This window comes from Echinops telfairi, unplaced genomic scaffold, assembly GCF_000313985.2.
Source record: "Echinops telfairi isolate 266 unplaced genomic scaffold, ASM31398v2 ScPeMD7_7469;HRSCAF=8507_1, whole genome shotgun sequence".
NCBI lineage: Eukaryota > Metazoa > Chordata > Mammalia > Afrosoricida > Tenrecidae > Echinops > Echinops telfairi.
Window position 1 is genome coordinate 113,577,622 of NW_022111373.1, and position 11,241 is coordinate 113,588,862.

Here is an 11,241-nt window from a genome sequence, read left to right on the forward strand (position 1 = left end):
ATACACCCATAAGCACCTATTGCTCATGTAGCCAGAGGAGTGGTTAGTTAGTGAGGCAGATTTGCCAACCTTTACTGGTTCACTTACATGTCTAGGGAAGTCAGCTAGACTTCAACTGATCTAGGCTAATCGTGACTACCATGTTTCACATGACTCTTGTTTTCCTAAAGACTAGCCCAGGTATGTTTTCATAACGATGTCAGAGGTTTGAGAGAGCAAATGTAACTATGCACATTTCTTGAGTCCTAGACTCACCAGTGGCCTACCATCACTCCTCCTGCGTTCTACTGGCCGCAGCAAGTCACAATGCCAGCTCTGATTCCAGGAACAGGAGATGCGATGCCATTTTAGCAAGAACATGGAAAGCTGATAGCCTCGTGGCTCAGTGCTCAGCTACCAGCTGAAAGATTGGCAATTGGAACCCACCAACTGCTGACGTCAGGGTCAGCTAGAGTGCTGGATGACCCAACCCAAATCGCCTCACAGGATGCATTCCACCATTCCCTCATGCGTGCCTCCCTCTGTTGTGGTGGCAGACGAGAACGTTCTCACTCGGGAGACACTTGCCAGCTTCTCTGCAAGGAAACAAAGGCTGGCAACATCAACTACCAACACAGACCACTCTGCTGGAGGAAGCTGTGGCAATCTGCTTCTGTGATGACTTACAGCTTGGGAGACCCTGTGGTGCTGGTCTACTTTCCTAATGGGTAGCGACAAGTCAGAAAAGGCTCTACCACAACCAGTTTGGTTGGGTTGGATAAGACCTGCAAAGTCATATAGCAACCAGCACAGAGACAGAAAGGCCTGAAGATTCGAGGCTGTCATTGAAACTTACCGAGTCACACCAAGAGACGCCTGCAAGTCACCTTTTCTTGCCTTAAACTCACTTCTTTCACTAGAGTTGACTTCAGATGGTTTGTTCTCTGCTCCAAATTAAACCCATCCCCAAAATTAAAGATAATTGCTACCTCTGATGACAGGAATATGATCTTAGGTCCTTCTTAAGACCCTGGCCTCTTTGACGGCCCTCAAGAGAAAGCCTTGTAAAGAGAGATGCCGAAAGGTTGGCTATCTGAACCAAAGTGAGGTAGTTAGTTTATTGTGCCAACCTGGCCGATAAACACATATGGGGTTAATTGAAGGGCGGGGGAATAAATGGCTCAGTGAACCTCAACTTTCTAGTTCTCGGGTCTCTTGCTTTGTGATGGTCCGACCAGGGTGCAGCTGCATTAGCCAGTTCCCTGCTTCAGCTGACAAGGCTTCCTTCCTGCAAGACATCCCTGAGGAGAAGCCACATGACCCTACCCCAATGCAGCCGTGGGTGCTGGAGCAGCCATGTGGAGACCCCTGCCAGTGCTGAGATGCTTACACACTCACTGACTCGGCTTTCCTCCTGCAGTCGGCATCATTGTGTTTGCTTTTAGAGATGGAGGAGGACTTTGTATGGGTTACTGTTGGACTTGTGGGCTTGGGAAGCACTGGGTTGGGATGTTTTCTTGATGCGCACTTAACCTTTATATAAAACTCTCTCTTAAACATGAGTTTCTGCGGATTTGTTTCTCTAAAGTACCCAGACTAATACACAAGGTTCAACATTTTATTTTTAAAAAATTGGATAGGCTATGCAGATTGTCTCCCTCCCCAGGTGGCCACTTTGATGAGGATGCCACTCTAACATGTAAGCGCTCCCATGGCTGTCTAAATATAATGGATTCATTCTCTCTAGTTCAGACCTCCTCCAAGTCAACACTGCAAGGCAGATACTTTCATCCACGGACCTTCTTTTCTGTTGCGGCTGCTTAGCCACAAGCCTAAAACTCAATCACTGCTCAACCACCCACCCATCATTTCCCAAATAGGGAAACCATTCTAGGAGGACGTGATCCCCTGGCCTCCAATTGGGTATGCACAGTCTTCTGTTGGGTAGAGAATGACTCTGGAAAACAGAACAGGGACCTCATGGACAGGTTTGTGACAGGGAGCATGACATGAAGGATGTCATAACAAAGAGTCTGGAAATGCATTTTGTATGATATTAATTCCTTGCATTTCTTGAGCCAGGTGTGGTAGTCACCTAATCTGGTGTCAATTTAAGGATTAAGAGTGTAGGGGTGGAGTCTAGACTGACAATCTAGAGATAACCAGTGAGACTTCTGTGTGGGCATGGCCTTCTCCTGAGAATTCTGGGAAATCTGGTACTTCCTCCTTGGAGGCAGAAGACACCTCTCTGCTACTCCCTGGGAGACATTGCAGAAGACCAGCCACATGGATGCAACCAGACCTCGGAAGCCAGAGAAGCCACAGAGAGCCCTGCCAGCACTGAGATGCTTACAACGCCACTGGACCCAAAGACTTTCTACCAACTAGCTTGTGATCATCCTGTATCTGGCTTCATTGCATGTGTTTCATGAGTCTGAAGAGGACTTCAGAGATTGGTATCGGACATATAGCGCCTATAGGCTAATATCAGACTTATGGCCTTGGGCTGGGATGTTTTCTCAATGTTCAATTCCTTATGTACATAAATCTCTATCTTATACACATATGCATGTTTATGAATTGTTTCTCTAGTCCACCCAGACTAACACACCAGGTTTCTCTCAGAGAACCCCAAGCACTTCCCATATGGTCGTCCAATTCTCCAGGAGTATAAATTATGCCCCAGGAGTGAGTTAATTGCATGGAGGTAGACATTAACTCTTTCAGGTCACTAGGGTGCCACTTAGCACGCTAAGTCATTTACCCAATAGCACCCCGGCGGGTGTGAAAGTATGCGTGCAACATAAATTAGTCCCAGGGTGTCGTTTATGAACTCAGAAAGTCTGGTTTATTGCCTCACCTAATCTTCACAGTATCCCAGGGAGGGTGAGAAGGGGCAGAATGAGAAAAATAGGTTAATAAAAAAGTTGGGGGGGGTGAGGCTAGGGATGCTGGAAGTCTCCAAAGCTTCCGCAGTTTGTCAGGGAACGAGCTCTAACTGTCTGCTCCCTGGTATGACATCATCCCAGTTCATGGCTTCCGGATATGGGGCTTTCTACTGAACATCAGGACCAGCGTGACGGGACCGAGGTGGAGCTAGGGAGGCACGAGGGCACAAAACGAGGCACCTCATTTCACCCCAGCAGCCTCACAGTAGCCTGAACCCAATTGAGCGCTAATTCAGTGAGGGATATTTGAGCTCAAACACCTATGGGCCACACTTAACATTGACTATTTATTTACTTCTATGAATCTATGAATCTCTGCTCCAGCAGAGATTTATAAAGCCGCAGAGACCTTGAATACACTCACCGTGCATTCGGATCCACTCAACGGCAGTGGGTTCACTAAGCTGCCACGTGGGAAGGGACACTGGAGTTTATGAGGCTCAGATCGTTCATTCACTTCCCTTCATAGGAAGCATGGAGAAGGCTGGGGGTGGGAGGGTATGCGACACGAGCAGAGAAGAGCTCATGGGTCAGGTTGTCATATTGTTCTGTGGCCAGAGTGGGTGGAGAGCAGGAGAAGAGACTAGCAAAGAAGAGCTTTGGGACATTTGGGCTTGAGGGTCCACTATGATGGCCTAACAATCAGTCGATGAATTCTAATTAATTATTCAAACGGCTCTCCACACTTTGCTCCAGGCCCTGAGGTAGTGGGCCAAAGAATGGGGTTGCACATCTCTTGATTCCTCCACTCAAATCTCATTTTTGAAAAAGCCTTATCTCTGTGCCTCTGTGATGAGATCCTGAGTGTCCACTGAAATTCAACCACTGGGAGAGAGTAACTGTTTAAAGAGGGGGAGGAAAGGCAAAAATATATGAAATGTTCTTCCTGGGTGCTCTGCTAGGCTCTGAAAGGCAGCAAGTGACTTGAGTGGAAAGTTCATCTCATCCTGACAGCTGACTCTGGTCACCAATAAGGATTCCAACTGATGTTTCCATCTTCTAATGATCATTTCTTGCCTCCCCATTTGAAAGCACACACAACCCACTCCCCCTGTAATTGCCTCACACGCACACCCTCCAGTGAAGTTATCTGAGCTCACACTCACTGTGAAGGAGAGGTGTATCACCTTGGCTGAGTCATTTGACCACTCCCTGTCCCATGGTTTTCTCCAGTAAAAGGAGGAACTTGGACTAGAAGCCTCAGGTCCCCTCAAATGCCCCCAACCCCCAGCTCTGGAATGTCTTCATTCTAGGACCAATTCATCTCCTCAAAGTTAGAACTTTAACCTAAGTGAGGTGAGCAAACAGGACCAAGGGCCAAATCCTGCCTGCTGCTTGCTCTTCTATTTCTATGGCTGCCAACTACGAGTAATTCTTCCATTTTCATAAGGGGGGGAGGGGCAACTTAAGACGATTATGCTGTGCCATGTAAAAATCATACAATTACACGAAATTTGTTTGATTTCTGGAAAAGAGGAGCCTCGTAAAGCCCCCTAAGGTCCAAAACCAATATTAACAAGTAATCCAGCAATCTAGTCCTTATGAAAGAAAGCTTGAGAAATCGCTGAGAAGTCACTTGCCAGCGTCAGGTTTGATTTCTTACAGGAAACAATCTACTCCAAAAGTTTTGTCTTCTCTGACTACAGAGGCCGCTTCAGTTGGGGTTTTTCTCCCTTCTTTTTGTCTTGTTCATCTTCTTCTTTCTCCCCTGCGGCCTGAAGGACAGAAAATTTAGCATCTCTGTATGAATAATGGGATCGCTGGTGAAAGGACTCTTAAAGAGCGAGCAAGCATGAAACAAATCCCTGCCCAATAAAGTGGTGCCTTTGAAAAGGAAATTGCCCTGTTCAAGTGATGGATTCTGTTTCAGCTGACATGACCCAAGTTATGAGGGAGTCCAGGGACCCGGGTCCTGGCCCTTTGCAGCTGCAAAGCCCCACGGGGAGCCTGGAGCTTGCCAGGGACTCTCTATGAATGGCCAAAGGCAGGCCCATCTGCTCCACAGCCCCTACAGGCTGACAGAGGCTAAGCAGGAAAAGGTGAGCACTGAACATTGAGTCTCCAGGGACCCCTTTCACCTTGGAATGCCCCCTTTCACCCTTCACCTACCCCCTCTTCTCTGCCTACCTACCGTAATCAAAGCCTAGTTTGAAGTCCAAATATGGTAAGACTTGAGGCCCGTTGGGGGGTGGAGGGGAGTTGTCATCAGCTCAGGACAACACCGTGTTACAAAATGAAACTGCTCCTGAGGGTTTACTTAGCTTTGTGGCAGGAGATGGGTAGGCCTTTCTTCCATCGCACTGCTATGGAAGGTCAAGCCATCCGTCAATTGTAGGTGCGGGTTACCATGATGAGAAGGTAAACGAGGAGGGCTGTGTACCTTCTTTCTCAGAAAGGAAAGGAGCTACTTGAATACTACTCTCTCTTTTCTGATTTTTCTGGAAGAGCTCTCCAGAGGATAGACTGAGAGCTAGGGCCAATGGGAGGATTCTCAGGAGTTTGTTGTTGGTACTTCTCAGGAAGCCATCTGCCTCCTGAGAGTGATGGTGGTGCTACAAATGGATCTCTTCAGGATCTCCTGAGGAGCAGCGACAACTTACACATGTTTCTATTTCCTGGAGAGTTGAGATGATGCAGTCATCTGATCCTTGCTTTCTGACTTGCCTATGTGAGGCAGGCCACTTCGTTTTGCACTGCCTCTGCAGTTGAGTCTAAGGACATTTTGCAATGTCCACCATAACACATGTTGATGTCAGGCTTTGGAGAAGTGGGCTCTTGGAACTTTTAGGGTTCTTTAACTTTTTATTATATAATGGGTGAAGGTTTGAAGTGAGTTCATTTTAAATGAATAATTCATATACATTCAGTTTCATGTCTTTGATTGCAATCCTCATAAGGTAACATTACTGATCTCACTTCCTCTGTTATGTTACAATCCCTCCTTCTTGCCTAGCCCTTCTGAACTTTGTCCTTAGATAAATGGGTTCCTTTGGCCTCAAATGATTGATTATTCTGAAGTGTGTTGTTGTTATCATCCCTCTTAGAGATCTATTGTTTGGTTGAAACTTGAGCCATGGGAGTGAGTTCATTTCCAGCCCTAAACAGTGACCAAGGGCCATAATCCTCCCAGAGATTCCACCAGTCTCTATCATACTAGTAAGCCTGTTTGTTTTGGGTTTTTTTATAAATTTGAGTTTTAGTCTACATTTTTCTCCCACTCTATCCAGGACATTCTAATGTGATCCCTTTCAGAGTAGTTGGTAGATAGCAGAAGTTGGGCACCATCCAGTTCTTCAGGTCTCAGGGTTGTGTAGACTGATGTCTGTATGGTCCATTAGTCCACTGGACTAAATGTTTCCAGGGTCTCTGGATTTTCATCCCTCTTCTTTCCTCCGACTGGGAGAGACCAATTGGCACTCCTTAGAGACTGCTCGTGAGCTTTTAAGACCCCAGTTTCTAACCACCAAAGTTTTAGATCTTTTCTGCATTTATCTGCATGTTGTAACTGTGTGACTAGTCTTTCAAAATTAGAAGCATTTTCTTTCACTCTAAATTAAATTCTACAGCTCCCATTTTATTACTGTTTTAAAATAATTAGTAATAATTCCAAAACGAACTTCATGTTTCAGAAGAGCATCTTAGAACTCATTAAAATATGGTTAGTCTCTTAGTTTTACTTTCAAAAAGAATCATAAGATGATTCTCTTGGGGAAAAAAAAAAAAAAAGAACCATTTGAAAAAAATATCTCAACCCTGGCTGCACATAGAACAATCTGGGGTGCATTTTATAAAGTACTTAATCCTGGGCCCCAAGGGATTCTCATTCGATTGACCAGTGTGTGACGAGACCTAACACCAGTTGTTGAGTGAATGCTGGCTCATGGTAACCTTTTGTGTGTAGAACGGTGCTCCGTGGGGTGGTTAGGCCTGAAACTTTTAGAAACAGGTCTCTAGGCTTCCAAGGCACCCCTGGGTAGGTTTGGACTGCCCATCTTTCGTGAATCATCCAGCACTTAGCCGAGGGGTCCGGATAAGGCCTCAACAAACAAACAAACAAAAACCTTCAAACTCACTGTCATTCAGTCGATGCTGACTCATAGCGACCCTGCAGGAAAGCGTAGAACTACCCCTGTGCGTGGTGGTAATTCTCTGCAAGAGTAGAAAGCCCCGACTTTCTCCCATGGACCCGCTGGTGGTTTCCAACTGCTCCTTCAGATAAAGCCTGTACATGGATATTGTGGTAGTTACATAATCTGGTGTCAGTTTGAAGACTCAGAGTAAAGGGGTGGAATCCAACCTGTCAATCAGGTAGTAGCTTGATGACCTCATTTGGAGGCGCTAAGGAGATTAATAGGTCGCTGGAGGTGGAACACATGCTCACTCCCTGTGAGACATACCTGTGGAGAGAAGCTGATAGAGCCTGACCTCTGGAGCCAGAGAAGCCACGTGGAGACCCCTGCCAGTACCAAGATGCTTACAACACCTCTGGATCCACAAAACTTCCACCCACTGGCCTGTAATCTTCCTGCATCCAGCAAAATTGCCTGTGTTTCATGAGTCTGAACAGGACTTTATAGACTGGCATTGGACATGTGGGCTAATATTGGACTTATGGACTCTATCTGGACTGGGCTGGGATGTTTTCTCAATACTCAATTGCTCTTGTAAATAAACCTCTTTCCTATATACATATGAGTGTCTCTCTGGATTTGTTTCTCTAGTCTACCCAGGCTAACACAGCTATCTTTTTGTAATCTAATTCTAATGTGAGTCTAATGTGTAGCAAAAGCTGCACTGGTCATGGAGGATCAGTGAGAAAATATCTCCGAGGCCAAATCTGACCTCCTGTGGCTACCCAGAAGAAAAGAAGAATCCGACTCCTCACCAGCCCAAGGCCTGCTGCCACCAGGCTAGGCATGCCTCCGCCCTCCATCCTTACTTACCCTTTGTTGGCACCAACCATCCCTCCCACAGTGTTCTTCCTTTCTGCTGGGTTTGATAATCCTTTGCATTAACCACCCAGAACTCACAGACAATACTCACAATTACAGAAGGGGTGTTACGAAGGAAGTTAACAGGTCACCACAAGCCAGGATCGGTAAACAGTAAGGATACTGTCACTGGTCCACAGCAACACCTCTCCTCAGCCAGCAGCCAAGTCTCTTTGGTCCTCAGTCTCTCAGCCACGTGGTCCCTTGGCCTCGGCCTCTGTGGCCAGGAAGGCCACCCACTGCTCTTCTTCATGGTGTCCTGGTCTCAGTGTTGTTGCTCTCTGCTCTGTCTCACAGTCTCTTTGCATCGGACTCTGATCTCAGCCTGGTTCCTTTGCTCTGTCCCCTGGTCTCTGTGCCACAGCCTCGGGTGCCTCCGATCTTGGCCTCTGCCACTTTAGGCAGAGATTTCAAATGTGCTCCAATCGTGGCTCTTCTTCCTTGATGGTCCCAGCAATTCACTCTCCCTTCGGTGAGAGGCTTCCAAAATACCTCATTCTTATACCCACTGGCCCCCTCTATTAGTGTTTAACGTACCCTATGTGCACAGTCACACGCAATCGAGTGAATAATCAGAGAAGTGGTGTTATATAAAGAACAACGCAGCATCGGGATTGGAAGAAGGCTTATTAATAACCTGCAATATGCAAATACTACAACTTTGCTTGCTGTAAATGAAGGGGACTTGAAACACTTGGTGACAAAGATCCAGGATTGCAGCCTTCCAAATGGATTACAACTCAATGTCAAGAAAACAAAACTTCTCACAAATGGACCACTAGGTGACATCATCATGTCAGAGAAGAGACTGAAGTTGTCCAGAATCTCACCTTGCTTGGATCCACCGTCAGGGTCTATGGAAGCAGCAGGCAGGAGATCACAGGATGCATTGTGTTGGGTGAATCTGCTGCACCAGACCTTTCAAACGTGTTGCAAACACGGATGTTACTTTAAGGACGCCCTTTAAGGTACACCTGACCCAAGCCATGGCATTTTCAACCGCTCCATATACATGTGAAAGCTGGACACTGAACAAGGAAGATCGAAGAAGCGTAGATGCATTTGAATTGTGGTGCTGGCAAAGAATGCTGAGAGTCCTGCCAAAAGAACAAACAAACCCATCTTGGAAGGAGGACAGCCAGAATTCTTCTTAGAATCAAGGATGGTGAAACTTCCTCTGACATACTTTGGACATGTTATCAAGAGAGACAAGTCCCTGAGGAAAGACATACATAATGCAGGGGGGTAAGAGGAAGGCCCTGGGCAAGATGGATTGACATGGTGAGTACAATTATGAGCTCAGACAGAAGAACAATTGTGAGGAGGGGACAGTACCGGGCGTGTTTTCTTCTGTTGTACCTAGAGTCACTATGATTTAGAAGCGACTTGATGGTACCTAACAAGAATAACAGGACACTTTTCAACAGAGGAGAGGAATCTCAGGAAGTTTCTGGGGCAAAGGTAGCCAGGTTCTTTACCATGTGAGCCCCAATAACCCCGGGCCCAGGTGATTGGCCCAAAGGTAGATGCCTTACCCAAGTTTGCAGATCCACAGGGCATCCTGCAAGTCTAAAAGGAGGCCTGATAGGAAAGCTCAGTTCACCTCTAACGCCTGGTTCCTGCCCAGCAAGGCCAAATAGATCCTTTCACTTAACGACTTTAAATGTGAGATCAACAGAAAGCTGAGCAGTTGGTTGCAGGAGCAGAAGCCAAAAGACACGAGAGAGGAAAAACAGCCAGCGAGCAAGAGAGAGAGAGAAGCTGAATCACCTTGGTGGCTAAGCCCATTAGAGGGATCAACAGATGCCCGCTGCTGAGGGGGCAGCAAGATAACCCAGTCACAGAGCCGTATCCTGAATGACCTTCCAGTTCCTGAACTTCAATCCAGTTTTCATGCAGCCTGGCCGGGTGGCCCTTCCGGAAGGCTTTTCTGAGCCACGTGGCTGGGTGGTGGAGATTCCGGTCTGCCTTCCTTCCACAGTAAACTCTAACACTTCGGGTAAATAGTGTTATCTATTCCTTGCAACCTCAAAACACTCCATCGGCGCAATTTGCAGGGCCCGGCAAGTGCTAAATAATTGTCTGTGTTTGAACAGCCTGGCCAGACCCACTGAAGAGCCTCACAGTGAGAACAACAGAGGAGCGTTCATATGGCAGGGCTAAACTGGGAGGCGTAGGAGGGGGACAGGGGTTTCAATACGTCCACAGGAAAAGGCCCTTATCTCTGAATTCCATTTTTCCGCAAACTTTTTTGAAGCCCCCCCTAGTCTGCTGAAGATATTCTGCCCTCCTGCTTCCAACTCCATTTGCCCTTCTACTCTGAATCCATCAAAGGGAGAAGTGGCATCCCCCCAGAACTGCAGAGAGCATCCTCAGGTCAGCTAAGGTATGTTGGGGTGGCTTGATTCTCACTTCGCTTGATCCTGAATCCCTGTCGTGTTAGTAAGAACAATTTTCCTCCCGTGCTCACTTCCCTGACAACCCTCCAAAGGAGCTGATCTTTGACTCTAAGAAGTTTAATAGTCCTCTCCCAACGCTGCCACACATTACCCCCACCCCACCCCCACCACCTCTTCCATTGTCGGTATCAGCTTCTTGAAGCACACATACTCCCCAGCAACCGGTTGAGTCAGAAACAAGAGGTACATGGATGTAAATGGAGCCTGCTTACGCTTTCTCTGGCCCCAGCTAATAAAATAAAAGAGGGCCCACCAATCGGGGCCAGTGGCTTCCAAAGGCCGGTTTCTGCACAGCAGAGACATAGCTCGGGTAGGAGAGCTCATCCCAGGCCCCCTGTGAACGAAATGTGTTCACGGTTCTAGCCATGGGCAGGGTGTGTAAGGACTTGCCCTCCTCCTGTCCTCTACAAAAGAAGGCTCCTGGCTAGTCCTGGTGGTGAGCTAACCAACAAAAGGCATGCCTCAAAGGTCTCACCTCTCCCATGCACTGCAGCGCCCAGATGGGGGCTGGCAGAGGGGGTAGGCTGGAACAATGCCGTCCTAGCCCACCTCCCCTGACCTGCTCCCTGATAAAGTGATCTTACCCCTCTGGAATTGGGAGTTTGAATGTATGTGCCTACCCCAAGGCTGGTGTTCTATTACATCAGCATGAAAATGGAGCCTAGGACTGAGGAGCCGGCGGCCAGCCTCAGAAGCCTTCTCATTGCCTGCCATGTAATACGTGATATGCAAAGCCTCTGACTTCAGCCAGCAGATATTTGGAGACCGTGCATGGGGACTAAACTGTCTGTTTAGGTCAGAAAGCGAATCAGAAAAGCCACTGGAGGGCACGTCACGGAGCGCGAGCCCTATAAATGCCTCCCC